The sequence below is a fragment of the Chiloscyllium plagiosum genome, unplaced genomic scaffold, assembly GCF_037043375.1.
Source record: "Chiloscyllium plagiosum isolate Xiang-an unplaced genomic scaffold, Cpla_swu_hap1 HiC_scaffold_40, whole genome shotgun sequence".
NCBI lineage: Eukaryota > Metazoa > Chordata > Chondrichthyes > Orectolobiformes > Hemiscylliidae > Chiloscyllium > Chiloscyllium plagiosum.
The window spans coordinates 71,249,684-71,265,447 of NW_028270178.1; positions in this window are offsets into that span (position 1 = coordinate 71,249,684).

A 15,764-nucleotide genomic window follows, 5' to 3' on the forward strand; every position below is an offset into this window, starting at 1 on the left:
TCGTTCCCTCAGTCACCCTCGCATATCCAATCCAGACTGAGCAAATGTTAATCATTATTTTGAATTTTAATAAAACAATATTGAATTGAAAGGCGCTGGCTACAGATATTTGTTCAGTGGCTGTGATTAATGTCGGTCTCCGTGGATCCTAAATGTGTCACTGGAGGGCTTGCCTCTTTTATTAATTAAGGATTCAGTTCAATGTGTTATCCCATAGTATGAATGGGAGCATCGCCGACAGTACTTACAGGGATCAGCAGCTCCAGAGAGACAGGGAGGAGATATCAGAATCTGAGAACATTAGACTGGAATGATCCAACATGGACAGGAGTTTTTCCAATAGTCTTTACTCGCTTTCCCAACCTGGGGTGTCAATAGTATGGAGGATCTATGATGTACTGATTGTTATTCAAGGTGGTTACTATCCCATCCTCGCTATAGTTGGTGTTCCTGGTAAGTCATTCTAACTGTCTATTAAAGCAGGTTAAACTGAATTATTGTTCATGTTATTAACATTAGGAAAGATGGAAGTCATCGTTTTCAGCTTCAATGAAAAATCCCATTCCTTAGAAATTATAATGAGCAAATTACTACTTTCAAATGACTCATCAATATGCGAGGAGAAACTCTACAACTCCATAATCCTTCTAGCCCTGCACAGATCAATATCTTCACATCCTCCCCACTCGCTAATTCTGTCCAATATCACCATCGTGATATCCCCGTCTCATCGTCAGCCACAGTGCACCTTCTGAGTAAACCATCATTTGAGCCTCTGTTAAATCCGGAATCAACTGTTTCATGCCACTTCTAACCACATGTCCATCACAAAATAATTGCACTTGAAATGTTTTACTTGTTCTCTGCACAGAAACTGTCTGACGGGAAGATAATGCATGGTGCTCAAGTCATTGACTCATGATCTAGAGCCACAGAATAATAATCTGTTAATATGAAGGAAATTGGTAGCATTGAAGTGAAACCATCATCATTAAGTGTACAAAGCCCATCGGCTTGCCTCATGTCCTTTAGTGAAGGCAATGGGTTATCCTTCCCTGATCAGGTCTCTGTGTGACTGCAAACCCACAGCAATGTGTTTTACTCTTTTCTGTCCTGTGGAACAGCTGAACCAGCCACTCAGTTCAAGCACAGCATAATATGCTGGCCTGACCCATGAGGGAATAACAAAAGAAAAGATAGCTCCCTACTCTGACTGTTTCCCATATTCCTACAGCTCATTTCGATTCAGGTGGGTGACCATTCCTTATTTCAAGTGCATTCTTTCTTCGTCTTTCCCTGAGTGCGATGTTCATTTCCCGTGGCACCTCTATATGTGTTGATGGCCACATATAGATGTCAGAAGCTTTTAAATTCTACGTCAGTCGCAGTGTAGCGAGAAGGAAAGGCTTTTTACTCCATAGGAAAAAAAAGGAGATGTCTCAGTGAGGAAAAGGAATTATTGTGATCAAACTTGAGAGTGTTGTTGAGGCAGTCTTGGGAAATTGTGGACAGATTTTCTTTCCTTTACAAGAAATAATCGCCCTGCCACAGAGATAGTGCACAGGTATTTCACCAGACTAATCCCTGGGATGGTGGTAAAATGAGGAGTGAATGAAGATTTATCTTTAGCGCTATGAGAGAATAAAAGATGATTGCATTGAAACTTAAGGGCAATGGACAGTCTCTCATGATGTTCTAAACAGACATTGATACGGTGATAGAATCCATGGCTTGTTGTTACTCGGGTTACAAGAGCCTCTGAGGACGTTCCCCTCATCCCACCCCCACTCCCTATATCGATACAGGGTGTGTGTGTGTGTGTGTGTGTGTGTGAGACAGACAGACAGACATTGAATATAGTGCATTTACTGTGTGATCCTACACTAAACATCACGTTATCCAAAATCCTGACAGCAGCCACAATGTCTTCATTCTAAAACAGTTAACTATTCCCATCATCTTCTGACCTCCATGGAGAACATGGGTCTGTCTACTCAGAGATGGAAGATGCCTCTTTGAGACGTGATACAAAACATTTGGCTTCCCTCCTCACTGCCAGCAAACCACGTTAAAGTAGCAGAAGTTCCAACGGCAAGTGACCCACGAGGAACCTCGTACAGCCATCCATGAGTGCAGTCTCTGCTTCATTGGTTTGTTGTATTGGAGCATCAGTGACACTCTCCTGTTCATGTATAACTATCTTGTGGGATTGAATGGCCTCCTCCAGGTCCCATGGAACAGGTTCAAGCGTCTGATTAGACTCTACCTGATCCTGTTTAACAGCTCGATGTACTGACCAGACCCATTCTCTTCCTGTGGAACAAGCAGGACTATTGAATGGGCTGTCGCTCTTCTTGTTCAGTAGTTTCGATGGGTTGAATGGCTTCCACATTTCTGTATGTAACCAGCTTGAGATGTTGAATGAGCTCCTCTTTTAACTGTGTCTGACAGCACTGTTACATGAATGTTACCGACACTTTAACAGCACAAGCCTGAATGCTGTCTGGGTCTTACTGAACACGGACACAGACTGTATCAGGAGATAATGGGAGACAAAATGTTCTGAACATTGTGTAACCCTCAGTGACCATCCCCACTTCCGGTCTTATGATGGGGAAAGACATTGATGACGCAGCTGAAGATGTTTGTGCTGAGGAAGCTACCCTGAGGATCTACTGAAGGGATGTCGTGGGATTGAGATTTTCGGCCCCCAAACAGACATCTTCCTTTGTGCTCGAAAAGACCCCAGCCAGTGGCGAGGGGACACCTGATTCCCATTAAGCTCAAATAAGATGGCGCTTCCGATGACATTCTCAGTCAAATACTGCCTTGATATCAAGGCTATTCACTCTTTGCTGAGCCCCTGTGTTCCCCTCTTGTTCATATCAATAGGTGACGGTGGGGAGTGTTTTCCTCACACAGAGGGTAGTGAATGTCAGGAATTATCTTGTATCGAGAGCTAGGGGAGCGACATCACTGAAAATATTTAAAAAGGTGGTCGATGGATTTTTGATCTGCCAGAGAGCTGAGAGGTTGTGAAGAATTGGACATAAAAGATGAGTTAATATGAACCGAACATTGGCCATGATCGTATACAATGTCTTGATCCTGTTCCTTATTTCTTATATTCTGAAATTACAAAGCTAATGGTTGTAATTTTCCTGCACGTTCTGTTATTGAACGTTCCAATCAGAGAGAACAAAGTACTTTATGAATGATCACTAAATATTCGTCTGGGGGTTGAATTCACAGTGAATCTGGGTCTATACCATGACCAACAAATGAAACACAAGTTACAGAGAGGAGACACTCTGTAAAGAGACCAGAGTTGTCTTTCGAACCCAGCCTGGGTTTTGAAGTAACATTTTCCAACCCACACCAAACTGTGTGACAACCTGGAGGGAATGAATGAGATCCTGTGTTACTTGGACCAAGTGTTTGGAGCAAGATTCCCCCGTCAGCACCAGTGCAGGAGGTTTGCGGAGCTGAATTGAACATAGGAACATTGGACTGAGGAGCAGGGGTGGGTCATTCGACACGTTGTCACTGCTCCACAAGGCACTAAGATCGTAGATGATCTGATTGTGGCTTCAGCAGCACTTTTCTGTCTGTATACCATTTTCCTACATGCACCTGTCTGTCAAATGTTTGAATACAGCACAACTTGAACAAATGCAAACATCCAGGCACCACAAACGTTCGGTAAAGGGAATTCCCACTTGAACAGTCCAATAAGAATTTTTCATTCGTGTTCCGACAAAGGTTGGAGGGTAACTGTGTCATTTTCCAGTCTCACTCCTCCACTGGTTACAACAAATTTTAAATGTAGCTAGTTTAGTGATATTACCAATTGTTTAACACTCAGACAGGGTAATTTTTGAGAAAAATGTGAGATGCAGGGAGTTGAACTCACAAAAAATGGTAAAAAGATAGTGTGTCCCAAATGTTATTCTGCCTTTGAGATTATTATACTCACACAAGCTGTTGGTAATGGGATTTATTTGTGGAACAGTTGGATTTGGCTGAACACCCTTTGCTTCCGGCAGTGGAGAGATTCCAATGAGTCCTCACCAGGAATCCTTCATGAGTGGTGAAGATAACTCAGGGATTTTATGGTCTCACATTTTGCTATTGGGGGGTTGGGGGGACAAAGTAAGAGAGAAAATCAATCAGCTGCTGCTTCTCAGGAAGGGAACATGTTTCTCCCTCTCTGTGTTGAAATGTACAATAATGTCAACTGAACATCAAACTGGGCCATGTGTGCTCTCCTGGAGCATTCTCTGGATCGGATGTTAATGGACGATATGAAGGTGCATCATCGCTGTTGTACACAGCGCCTTTCATTAGAAAAAAAAGTCCCTGCTTTATCCTCTGATGACATGTTTATATGCGTCTGTGTAATTTGTAACTATCGGTCAAAGTCTATATAATACGTGTGTTGATATCAATGCATCTTATTCTTAAATTTATTCTCTAGCTTTAAACTCCTTAACAAGAGGAAACATGCATCCAGCTGAAACACCTTTCAGAAAGTCATGTATGGTTCAAGAAGATTTTTAATCTCAGATAAAAAACAGATAATCCCCCATAATCAAAGACCTACCTTCCAGGAATGAGCGAAGAGAAACATCTATGAAAATCTTCTGAAAGAACTATATCTTTTTTTAAGTTTAGGTGAACCAAACTGCACACAGTGTATCTGATGTGGTCTCAGCAATGCCCCGTTCAAATGCAGTAAAACATTCCTCTTTAAACGTGATAACCTTTGCCAGAAACAGTATCATTCCACTAACCTTCCACTTACCTTCTGCTGCATCTGCAGACTGACTTCATATGATTCATGTCCCAGGAACACAGAAACGGTCTGTATCACAGAGTTCTGCAATCTCTCTCCATTTAAATTGTTCGCCATTGTTTTATCCTTCCTGCCACAATAGACAACTCACCTTATGTTCTTTCTGTTGAAGGTTTGCTCACTAACCTTCCCTGTCTGTATCACATTGCAGACTCAGTATCTCCATTTGACGACATCTTGAACGATCATCTTGGTGATGCGCTAATTGAGCTTCACGCCATTCAGTTCCCTTCCTCAAGATCTTTGATACAGATTATTTGTCATTGATGATCCCGCCGTGATGTCTACAGCACTATAATAGTTACAGTTTTGCAACCTGAAAATAAACATTGATCACTACTATCTATTTCCTGTTACCGATAGCTTCCCCGTTCGTGTGTAGCACTTAAGGTGGGTTGAATGTTTTTTTTCCTGGGCTGTGTAATGTACTCAACGAGCTGAATTACTTCATTCTCTATTCCTGTGTAACTTCTTCGAGGGGCAGAATGGTGTTCTCCCGTCTCATTGGAATGATCCCGCCTGACTGAAAGGGGTGGTCCCCTACCTTGTAACAGTATCGAGGGGTGGATTGAGGGAACAACACAAGGGGTAGGGGCAGCAGTATATCTCTGTGATAACCTCGGGGTGATTGAGAGAACAGCACATGGGGTAGGTGCAGCAGTATATCTCTGTGATAACCTCGGGGTGATTTAGAGAACAGCACATGGGGTAGGGGGAGTAGTACATCTCCGTAACAACCTCGTGGGTGGATTGAGTGCACAGCGCATGTGGTAGGGGCAGCAGTTGGTCATTCAGCTGCACCATTCAGAATGCTCATGGCTGATACGATTGTGTCTGACCATCCGTCTCCTGTCTGTTCCCAATAAACATTGACTCTCCTGTCCAGCAAAGATCAGTCACTAGCTCAGAGTTGAATATCTTCAATAACCAGTCTTCACTGCTCCCTGAGCATGAGGACACCACAGATAGCACAACACTAAAGTGAAATGAACATCCTTATTTCATTGTGGGACCCGTTATTTTAAACCGTGTTAACCTCACATCAAATCACCACTTCTTTTCAGACGTAAGGACACAATAATTAGGAATAAAGATAAAGCATTCTGGACTTCAAACCTGTCCCACATTCCCACTGACACTTCCCAATCAAATATGTATCAAACCCAGCCTCTGCTGCTGTCTCAGAAAGAGAATACCTGATAGCATAACACCACAAGAACATTAAAGCAAGGAGCAGAATGTGGCCATTCGGCCCATCGAGTCAAAAATTCCATTCAATAATGTCTTATATGTACCTCAAACTCATTCTTCTGCCTTCTCCTTAGAATCCTTGATCTCCTTACTAATCCAAAGCATATCGATTTGCGTCTTAATGCCACTAGTTTCTGTTCCTCTGTGACTGCATGTGTTTGTGTGTGCATCTGTGTGTGTGTGTGTATGTGTGTGTGCATATATATGCGTGTGTGTCCATGTGCTTGTTATTCGTGTGCGTGCGTGTCTATGTCTGTCTGTCTGTGTATCAGTCTGTGTGTTTCTTAACTGTGTTTGTGTCTATTCGTATGTGACTGCATATGTCTCTGTGTGTTTCTACATGTGTGTATGCCTATCTCCTTGTAAGTATTGTGCGTGTTCGCATATTGGGATGTTTACCAATACTTCTGTGTATTTCTGTATCTGCGTCTCTGTGCAGTGAGGTATCTGTGTCTTTTTTGGAAGTGAAAGTACTGTCGTTGGAACTGCCAGTGGATTTAAAGTGAGATTTGTCTTTCACTGGACATTGCTCCTTAATCGGTCCGTGGGACATGGATGTTTCAGAATCTCCACACGAGGCGTCCCAGTCCTCTCCGGCTCATACCAGTGTCCTACTCACATGGCGGGGGGAGAGGGTGAGCGAATGGATATCGGGCACTCCACCACCTGCCTTTGCCTTTCTGTCCTATTCCAGGCTCTTCCTCCTGGAATGGGAGAACGGGAGGGTGGGAGGGAGAGTGGGAATGGGTGACCCTGCTGTTAGTGCTGGTGTAGTTGGGGGGAATTGTGAGGTGTCTGGAATGAGTCACTCGACAGTTTTGTATCCATATAGTATTATTAGTGTGGGTGTATTGCGTAGGTGACAGAGAAAGTGACGAAGAAAGTTACTGAATTAAATAGTGAGAGTTGTTGTGCCTGAGACTTATTTGGAGATAGAGCATGAACCTTGTTCGGGGGTCGGTGCTATAACAGATGTAAAGTGAGGGTGAGGGAGCATGAGCCTTGTTCGGGGGGTGTGGGGGTCGGTGCTATAACAGATGTACATTGAGTGTGAGGGAGCATGAGCCTTGTTCGGGGGTTGATGCTATAACAGATATACAGTGAGTGTGAGGGAGCATGAACCTTGTTCGGGGGGGGGGGGGGTGGGGGTCGGTGCTATAACAGATGTACATTAAGTGTGAGGGAGCATGAGCCTTGTTCGGGGGTTGATGCTATAACAGATATACAGTGAGTGTGAGGGAGCATGAACCTTGTTCGGGGGTTGATGCTATAACAGATATACAGTGAGTGTGAGGGAGCATGAACCTTGTTCGGGGGGGGGGGGGGGGTGGAGGTCGGTGCTATAACAGATGTACATTAAGTGTGAGGGAGCATGAGCCTTGTTCGGGGGTCGGTGCTATAACAGATGTACATTGAGTGTGAGGGAGCTTGAGCCTTGTTCGGGGGTTGATGCTATAACAGATATACAGTGAGTGTGAGGGAGCATGAACCTTGTTCGGGGGGGGGGGGGTGGAGGTCGGTGCTATAACAGATGTACATTAAGTGTGAGGGAGCATGAGCCTTGTTCGGGGGTTGATGCTATAACAGATATACAGTGAGTGTGAGGGAGCATGAGCCTTGTTCGGGGGGGGTGGGGGGGGGGTCGGTGCTATAACAGATGTACATTGAGTGTGAGGGAGCATGAGCCTTGTTCGGGGGTTGATGCTATAACAGATATACAGTGAGTGTGAGAGAGCATGAACCTTGTTCAGGGGGGTCGGTGCTATAACAGATGTACATTGAGTGTGAGGGAGCATGAGCCTTGTTCGGGGGTTGATGCTATAACAGATATACAGTGAGTGTGAGGGAGCATGAACCTTGTTCGGTGGGTGGGGGGGGGGGGATCGGTGCTATAACAGATATACAATGAGTGTGAGGGAGCATGAACCTTGTTCGGGGGTCGGTGCTATAACAGATGTAAAGTGAGGGTGAGGGAGCATGAGCCTTGTTCGGGGGTCTGTGCTATAACAGATATACAATGAGTGTGAGGGATCATGAACCTTGTTCAGGGGGGTCGGTGCTATAACAGATGTACTTTGAGTGTGAGGGAGCATGAGCCTTGTTCGGGGGTTGATGCTATAACAGATATACAGTGAGTGTGAGAGAGCATGAACCTTGTTCGGTGGGGGGGGGGGGGGGGGGGGGGGTCGGTACTTTTACAGATGTACAGTGAGTGTGAGCGAGCAGAGAGTATATGGTCACTCTTATCCTGAAAGAGCGGGGAGGAAATTGATACTTATCCTGTATTGCAGGATATTTCTTCAGATCATCTCAGTGTCGAGGTGAGCCCCCATGAATATCTTGTCCAGGTCTATCACTAATAACGACACAGACCTGTCCCTCAGCTTCCACAGGATCAGTTTAGGTAGAGCTTACAGATAGCAAGGAGAAGCAAATATTGGTGTGTTATATATCAAAACCAAAATGCTAGCAGAAAATCTCAGCATCATGTGCTCTGGAAATTAGATATGCACGTATTGTGGATACCGCAGTCTTATTGGATGGTCTCAAGTTGCATCTAAACTGCGTTAACTAAGTGAATGCTCATGTTGTGAAAAATAAATTCCGTAAATGTATATAAGGTTGTAGAATATGTTGTGAAGAGAACTGGAGAGCAGGTTATTTTGTATTTGGTATTGTGTGGTCAGAAGGAAGAATTAATAACCTTGTACTGAAGCAGCTTTTAAGGAATAATAACATTAATAAGTTGCATTTTACACGGCGTCTGCATACAATGTAGAATGCTTGAACTTTCCAGTTTAACATCATGGAAGACTGAAGGTTAGAGGGTCAAGATAGCTCCAGTGAATTGGAAAAGTACAATATAACATTCAGTGGGAAACAAGCAATGGTTGTTAAGAGTCATAAAGTTCGACAGCACGGAGACAGGCCCTTCAGCCCAAACTGGTCCATTCCGACCAAAATGTCCATCCACGCTATCCCCATTGCCTCGTATTCTTCTAATCCTTTCCTGTCCGTGTATTTGGCCAAATGCCTTTTAAAGGTTGTTAATGTATCTGCCTCAATCACTTCCCCTGGCAGCTCATTCCATATGCGAACCAGCCCCTGTGTATAAAAAGATTGTTCCTCAGGTTTCCTTTTATTCTTTCTCCTCTGACCTGACACTGATTCTCTCTTGTTTGTGACTCCCCAACCCGGGGAAAAAAGACTGGGTACATTCACTCTTTCCATGCCTGTCATGATCTTACAGACTTCAATATGATCCTCCCTCAGTCTCATACACACAATACTAAAAAGTTCTAGCTTGTTCAACCTCTCCTTATAACTCAGTCCATTGAGTCCTTTGCAACATCCTTATAAATGTTTTCTGCAATCTTTCCAGTTTAATAACATCCTTCGTGTAGCAAAGTGAACAAAACTGAACATAACGGTACCAATATGGCCTCAGCAGCATCCCGTACAACTGCAATGTAACTCCCTAATTTCGATACTCAGTGATATACACTGATTAAGGCCAGTGAGCCAAAAGCTTTCTTCACTGCATTGTCTACCTGTGAATCAACTTCCAGAGAACCATGCACCTGAATTCCAAGGTCCCTCTATTCCACTACACCCCAACCATTCACTATGAAAGTCCAACCCTGATTTGACTTTTTAAAATACAAAACTTACACTGATCAATATTAAAATCCATTTGACATTTCTCAGCCCACTTCCCCAGCTGATGAAAGTACTGCTGTAATTTCTGAAATTTATGATAACCTTCCTCACTCTCTATGATGCCACCTATTTTAGTGTCGTCTTCAAACTTACAAATCATGCCTGTACATTCTCATCTAAATTATAGTTTATATGTAATATGCAGTGGTCCCGGCATCAACCCCAGATGCATTCCACTAGTCACAGGCCTCCAGTCCGACAAACATTCTGCCATTACCCTCAGCTTCCTACCATCAAGCCAATTTTGTACCTAATTTGCCAGCTCCCCTTCAATTCCATGTGATCTAACCTTCCAGAGCAGCGCACTATGTGGAACCTTACTGAAGGCCTTCCTGCAATCCATATGGACGATGTATACCGCCCTTCCCTCCTCAACGTTGCTGGTCACTTCATCACAGAACTCCAACACATTTACGATTCAAGATCTCCCATGCACAAAGCCGTGCTGAATTTGATGAAGGGATTTTGCCCGAAACATCGGTTTTCCTGCTCCTCGGATGGTTCCTGACCTGCTCTGCTTTTCCAGCACCATTCTAATCTGACTTCGAATTACACCCTGTCTTTCCAAATGCAGGTATATCCAATCTCTCCGAAACTTCTCAAGGAACCTACCCGCTAGATTTGAGTTTTACTGATCTTTAGTTCCCAGGTTTATCTTTGTAGCCTTTCTTGAATATGGGCTCAGCATATGCTACCCTCCAGTCGTCCAGGACTTCACGTGTTGGCCAGCAATGATGGAAAAGAACCAACCAGGGCTCCCGCAATTTCTTCTCTGTCCTCCGTTACTCCTGCAATGCTCTTGAATGTATCTGGTCAGGACCAGGGGTTCTTAGAAATACTGCAAAGTCTGAAAAATACGTCTATTTATTTCAGTTATAAACACGAAAGAGTGAGAAAGTGACTCAATGATGTTTAACATAACAAATTAGAAAATATATTAATCATAGGAAGTGGCTTCAGAAGAATTCCAGCTATTGTGGAAACCTGAGAATTCTCAGAAATGGACGATCCAGAAAAGGAGGGCCATGAAACTGATAAGGAAATCAAAAAGGAACAGACATGCTAACAAACAGGAACACAAAGACTGCATCAGTCTACCATCTATATTTCAAAGGAAACAAAATAAAAGCAAGGTCAAATATGGAAATTTGTAATCGGGAGAGGAGAGGTCATTGTGGAGAACAGGGCAATGGCCAAGAAAACACCCAGTTACGTTGCATCTGTCTTCATGGAGGAAGATCCAGAAAATCCCCCAGTAATACCAAGTGATCATATCGGCCTTCTGGAGCTAAAGACATAAAGTCAATTCATATCAGTAACAAGGTAGTGCTTGAACATGGAGCTGGATTGAGCATTACTAAGTCTGACGAAACAGATGATATCAAAATGTCAGAAATAAATCACCAATAGAAGTATTAATTGCATCGTCGATGACTGTGTTTTAGTTTCCTGCACATTCTGCAGAGACCGGAAACTATTGGGGATAAACGTGATCCAAGCTCTATCGATGAATGGAAGGGATCCAAACAGCTACAAAGGGAATAAAATACATAGTGTGGAGAACTGCAGATCAATTAACTTGACATCTGGAGGGAAACTTAGAATCTATTGCACAGGTTGACATTTTTGATATTTAAAAATTAACAGCAACAATTGAGAGAATCAGCATGCATTTCTGACAGAGAAATCATACTTGATAAACTTCGGAATTGTTTGAAGTTGTTTCTTACAGCATAGTTAATGGGGAACCAGTAGAAGTGGATTATATTGGATTTTCGGAAGGGTTTCTATAAGATCTCAGTGAGTTCGTAAATGCAATGAATGTGAACGGTATTTGGAAGAATATATGTAAGTGGAAACTTAAAGTGTGGTTCACCTTCATTTAAGAGAGTCAGAACATTGATGTATAGACATGTTGAAGCAGTTTCACTGCGTGTTGGCGGGAATGTACCTGGAGTATTGTGTATAGGTTTGGTGACCAAATCTCAGAAAGAATATACTGACCACAGAGGAAGTGCAATGGACATTCTCCAGATTAATCCCTCAGATGGTGAGATTGCCTGATGAGGAAACTCGGCCTGTGTTCTCTGGAGATTCAAAGAATGAGAGATGGGTCACAGTGAAATTTAGAAAATTCAGAAAACATCTGACAAGTTGGAAATTAACAGGACGCTTCCCTCGCTGTCTATTCCACAGTCAAGGCAAATAATGACAGGATCTGGGACAGGCCAGATAAGACTGCAATAAGGAGGAAATTCATCAGTTGGAGGGGGCTGACTAACACAGGGGCATGGAAACCTACTGGTAGGCAAGATTCGGGAGAATCTCTAGATATTCTACAAGTGTCTCCAGCTCAACAGCATAACCAGGGAACAGGTAGGACGCATTATTGACTTGCCAAGTTGCATCCAAATCAACTTTAGTGGTAGGAGACAGAGGGTGGTGGTAGAAGGCTGTTTGTGTGATTGGAGGCTAGTGTCCAGTGGTGTACCACAGGGATCAGTGCTGTGTCTCTTATTATTTCTGATTCGGAGATGTTGGTGTTGGACTGGGGTGGACAAAGCTAAAAATTGTATAACACCAGGTTATAGTCCAAAAGGTTTATTCAGTGGCACTAGCTTTCGAAGTGCTTCATTTCAGCGCACAACCACCTGATGAAGAAGCAGCGTTTCGAAAGCTCGTGCCTCCGAATAAACCTGTTGGACTATAAGGTGATGTTTTCTGATTTTTAACCTTATCATAAAGGATGCAGCTGTGAATATGGACGAGGGGTGGGGGGTGCCATATGTTAGTTTGTGATTGATACGAAGATTGGCCGGGTGGTTGACAGTGAAGATGAAGGCCTTATGTTTCAGGAAGATACAGACGGAATGATCAGATGGTCACATCAATACAGAGAAAATGGTCAGATGGGCGGATCAATGGCAGATGGAATGTAACCATGATAAATATGTGGTGATGCACTTTGCAAGAAGGAACCAGGCAGGGGAAGACTCAATGAATGACAGCACACTAGGAAGCTCAGAGGGTGCTTCTCCACACATCCCTGAATGTGACTGCACAGGTTATTGCACAACTTGGGAACGCATAGGGGGAGCGTAAACATAGCCTTTATACATCGAAGTATAGATTATAAGAGCTATGCGGAACTTTGATTACGCCAAGATGGAATACTGTGTATAATTATGGGAGCCACGTTACAGGAAGGATGTGATTGTACTGGAGGGAGTGCAGAGGAGATTCACCAGCATGTTCCCTGGGATGGAGTAATATCAGCTATGGAGAGAGGTTAGATAAGCTCGGGTTGTTTACCTTCGAGCAGAGAAGGCTGAGGGGGATGTGAATCAGAAGGATAAGATTACGAGGGACATGGACAGGTTGGATAGACCGCAGCTGTTCCTTTTAGTCAAAGGCCACATTTTTAAAGTGAAGGGTTTGAGGTTTAGTGAGGATTTGAGGACTGTTTTTCACCCAGAGTTTGTGGGGTCTGGAATGCACTGCTTGAGAGTGGAGTTGTCATGGTAACCTCAAAATCTTTAGAAAATACATGGTTGTGCAGTTGAAATGCCATAAGACTTCGGAAAGTGGGCCGAATGTAGACCATACTGAATTTCTGATGGAACAGAGACTGTGCTTCTGTTATTGAATGGATGTGGGAGGTCAATCATTGAGTAGCTTAAGATAAGAATTGATGGGTTTCTGAAGAATATCTTACCAAAGAATGTAAGAGGGAACTTGTAATATTTTCTGAAAATATGTCAATGGCAAAATTAAGAGAAAAAGTTGCAGCTTTCTTACAGTCTGCTACCAGAGAATTGACGACAGTGAAATAGCAGAACTATGGAATAAATTATGCCTTCACAGAAGATAAAAAAAACAAAAAAAATCTTCCTAGAAATACTAGAGAACTTTCGTCTGGTGAGAAAAAGGGAATAGCAACTAAATTAGCAACAAAACAGTTTAGAGAAAGTATCGGACTGACATTAATGGGCATAGACAAAGTCAACAGCGATTTATGAAATGAGAATCATATTTGAGAAAGTGGCTTTTAACAAAATTATGAGAAAGTATCAATGCAATACGATTGGAATCACAGAAAGATTTTTTTTTATAAAGCCCCAAGCCTATTGTGCAAATTCGAATCCTGTGGGACTCGGGCTAATATATGGTCATGGTTTTAGAATGGGAGAGCTGGCAGGAAACAGTGAGTAAAAATAAAACCATGTTTTTTTTTAATGGGACACTTCGAGGATATAACAAGGATATATCGAGATTGGACATCTAGCTATTCCCAATACACATCATATCTTTGGTTGAGGGGCTCATATGCTATATTCCCCAGTCTGCTGACAGTACTAAACGATGTCAGCTTGTGAGTGGATGAGGAGGATGTATAAAAGACTCCACGGTGATTCAGACATGTGGAGAGACTGGGAAAATACGTGGTAGATTGAGAGCAATGGGAGAGGTGAGATGTTGTGCACTTTGATGGGAACAATAGAACGGCAGCCTATCATTTGCAAAGGGAATGTTTGAAAAATGTTGATATATAAATGAACTTAAGCTGCATTATCATTTTATTTCTGCGCAGCCCTCCATGTCCATGTAAGGCAGTGAGTTCTGAATCCAGAAGTCAATACTAGGAATAGCATTGGCACGCTAACCAGTGTATATAGACCCAAGAAGTGGGGAGCTGTAACATTGAAAACGATCTGTATGTCCCTGTACACCAATCAATGAAAGTAACATTGTAGGAGCAGAAAGCAGGTAGGCAGATAAATGGCGAATTCATATTCATTTCAGGGAGATTTGAATACAGGAGTAGGGGGGTTTACTGCAGCTGTATAGGGCCTTAGTGGGGCCCCATCTCTTTGTGCAATATTCTTTGCAGTTTTTGTGTCCTTGCCTAGTAAAGGGCATTGAGGGAAAGCAGTGGAGGGTGACCAAACTGATCTCTGGGATGACAGGCTTGTTGAGGGACCAGCGATTTGGGGTGACTGGGCCTGTATTTCATGGGGTTTAGGAAAATGAGTGGAGCTATCATTAGACAATAGACAATAGGAGCAGGAGTAGGCCATTCTGCCTTTCGAGCCTGCACTACCATTCATTATGATCATGGCCGAACATCCTTAATCAGTATCCTATTTCTGCCTTATCTCCAGAACCCTTGATTCCACTATCCTTGAGAGCTCTATCCAACTCTTTCTTAAATGAATCCAGAGACTGGGCCTCCACTGCTCTCTGGGGTAGAGCATTCCACACAGTCACCACTCTCTGGGTGAAGACGTTTCTCCTCATTTCTGTCCTAAATAGTCTACCCGGTATTTTTAAGCTGTGTCCTCTGGTTCGGAACTCACCCATCAGTGGAAATATGTTTCCTGCCTCCAGAATGTCCAATCCTTTAATAATCTTATATGTCTCAATCAGATCCCCTCTCAGTCTTCTCAACTCAAGGGCATACAAGCCCAGTCGCTCCAGTCTTTCAGTGGAAGGTAATCCCGCCATTCCAGGAATTGACCTCGTGAATCTACGCTGCACTCCCTCAATAGCCAGAATGACTTTGCTCAAATTTGAAGACCAGAACTGCACACAATACTCCAGGTGTGGTCTCACCAGGACCCTGTACAGCTGCAGAAGAGCCTCTTTGCTTCTATACCAAATCCCTCTTGTTATGGGGGCCACCATGCTATTAACTTTCTTCACTACCTGCTGTACCTGCATGCTTGGCTTCATTGACTGGTGTACAAGAACACCCAGATCTCTCTGTACTGCCCCTTTACCTAAATTGATTCCATTTAGGTAGTAATCTGCCTTCCTGCTCTTGCCACCAAAGTGGATAACCATACATTTTTCCACATTAAACTGCATCTGCCATGCATCTGACCACTCACCTAACCTGTCCAGGTCAGCCTGGAATCTCCTAACATCGTCCTCACAT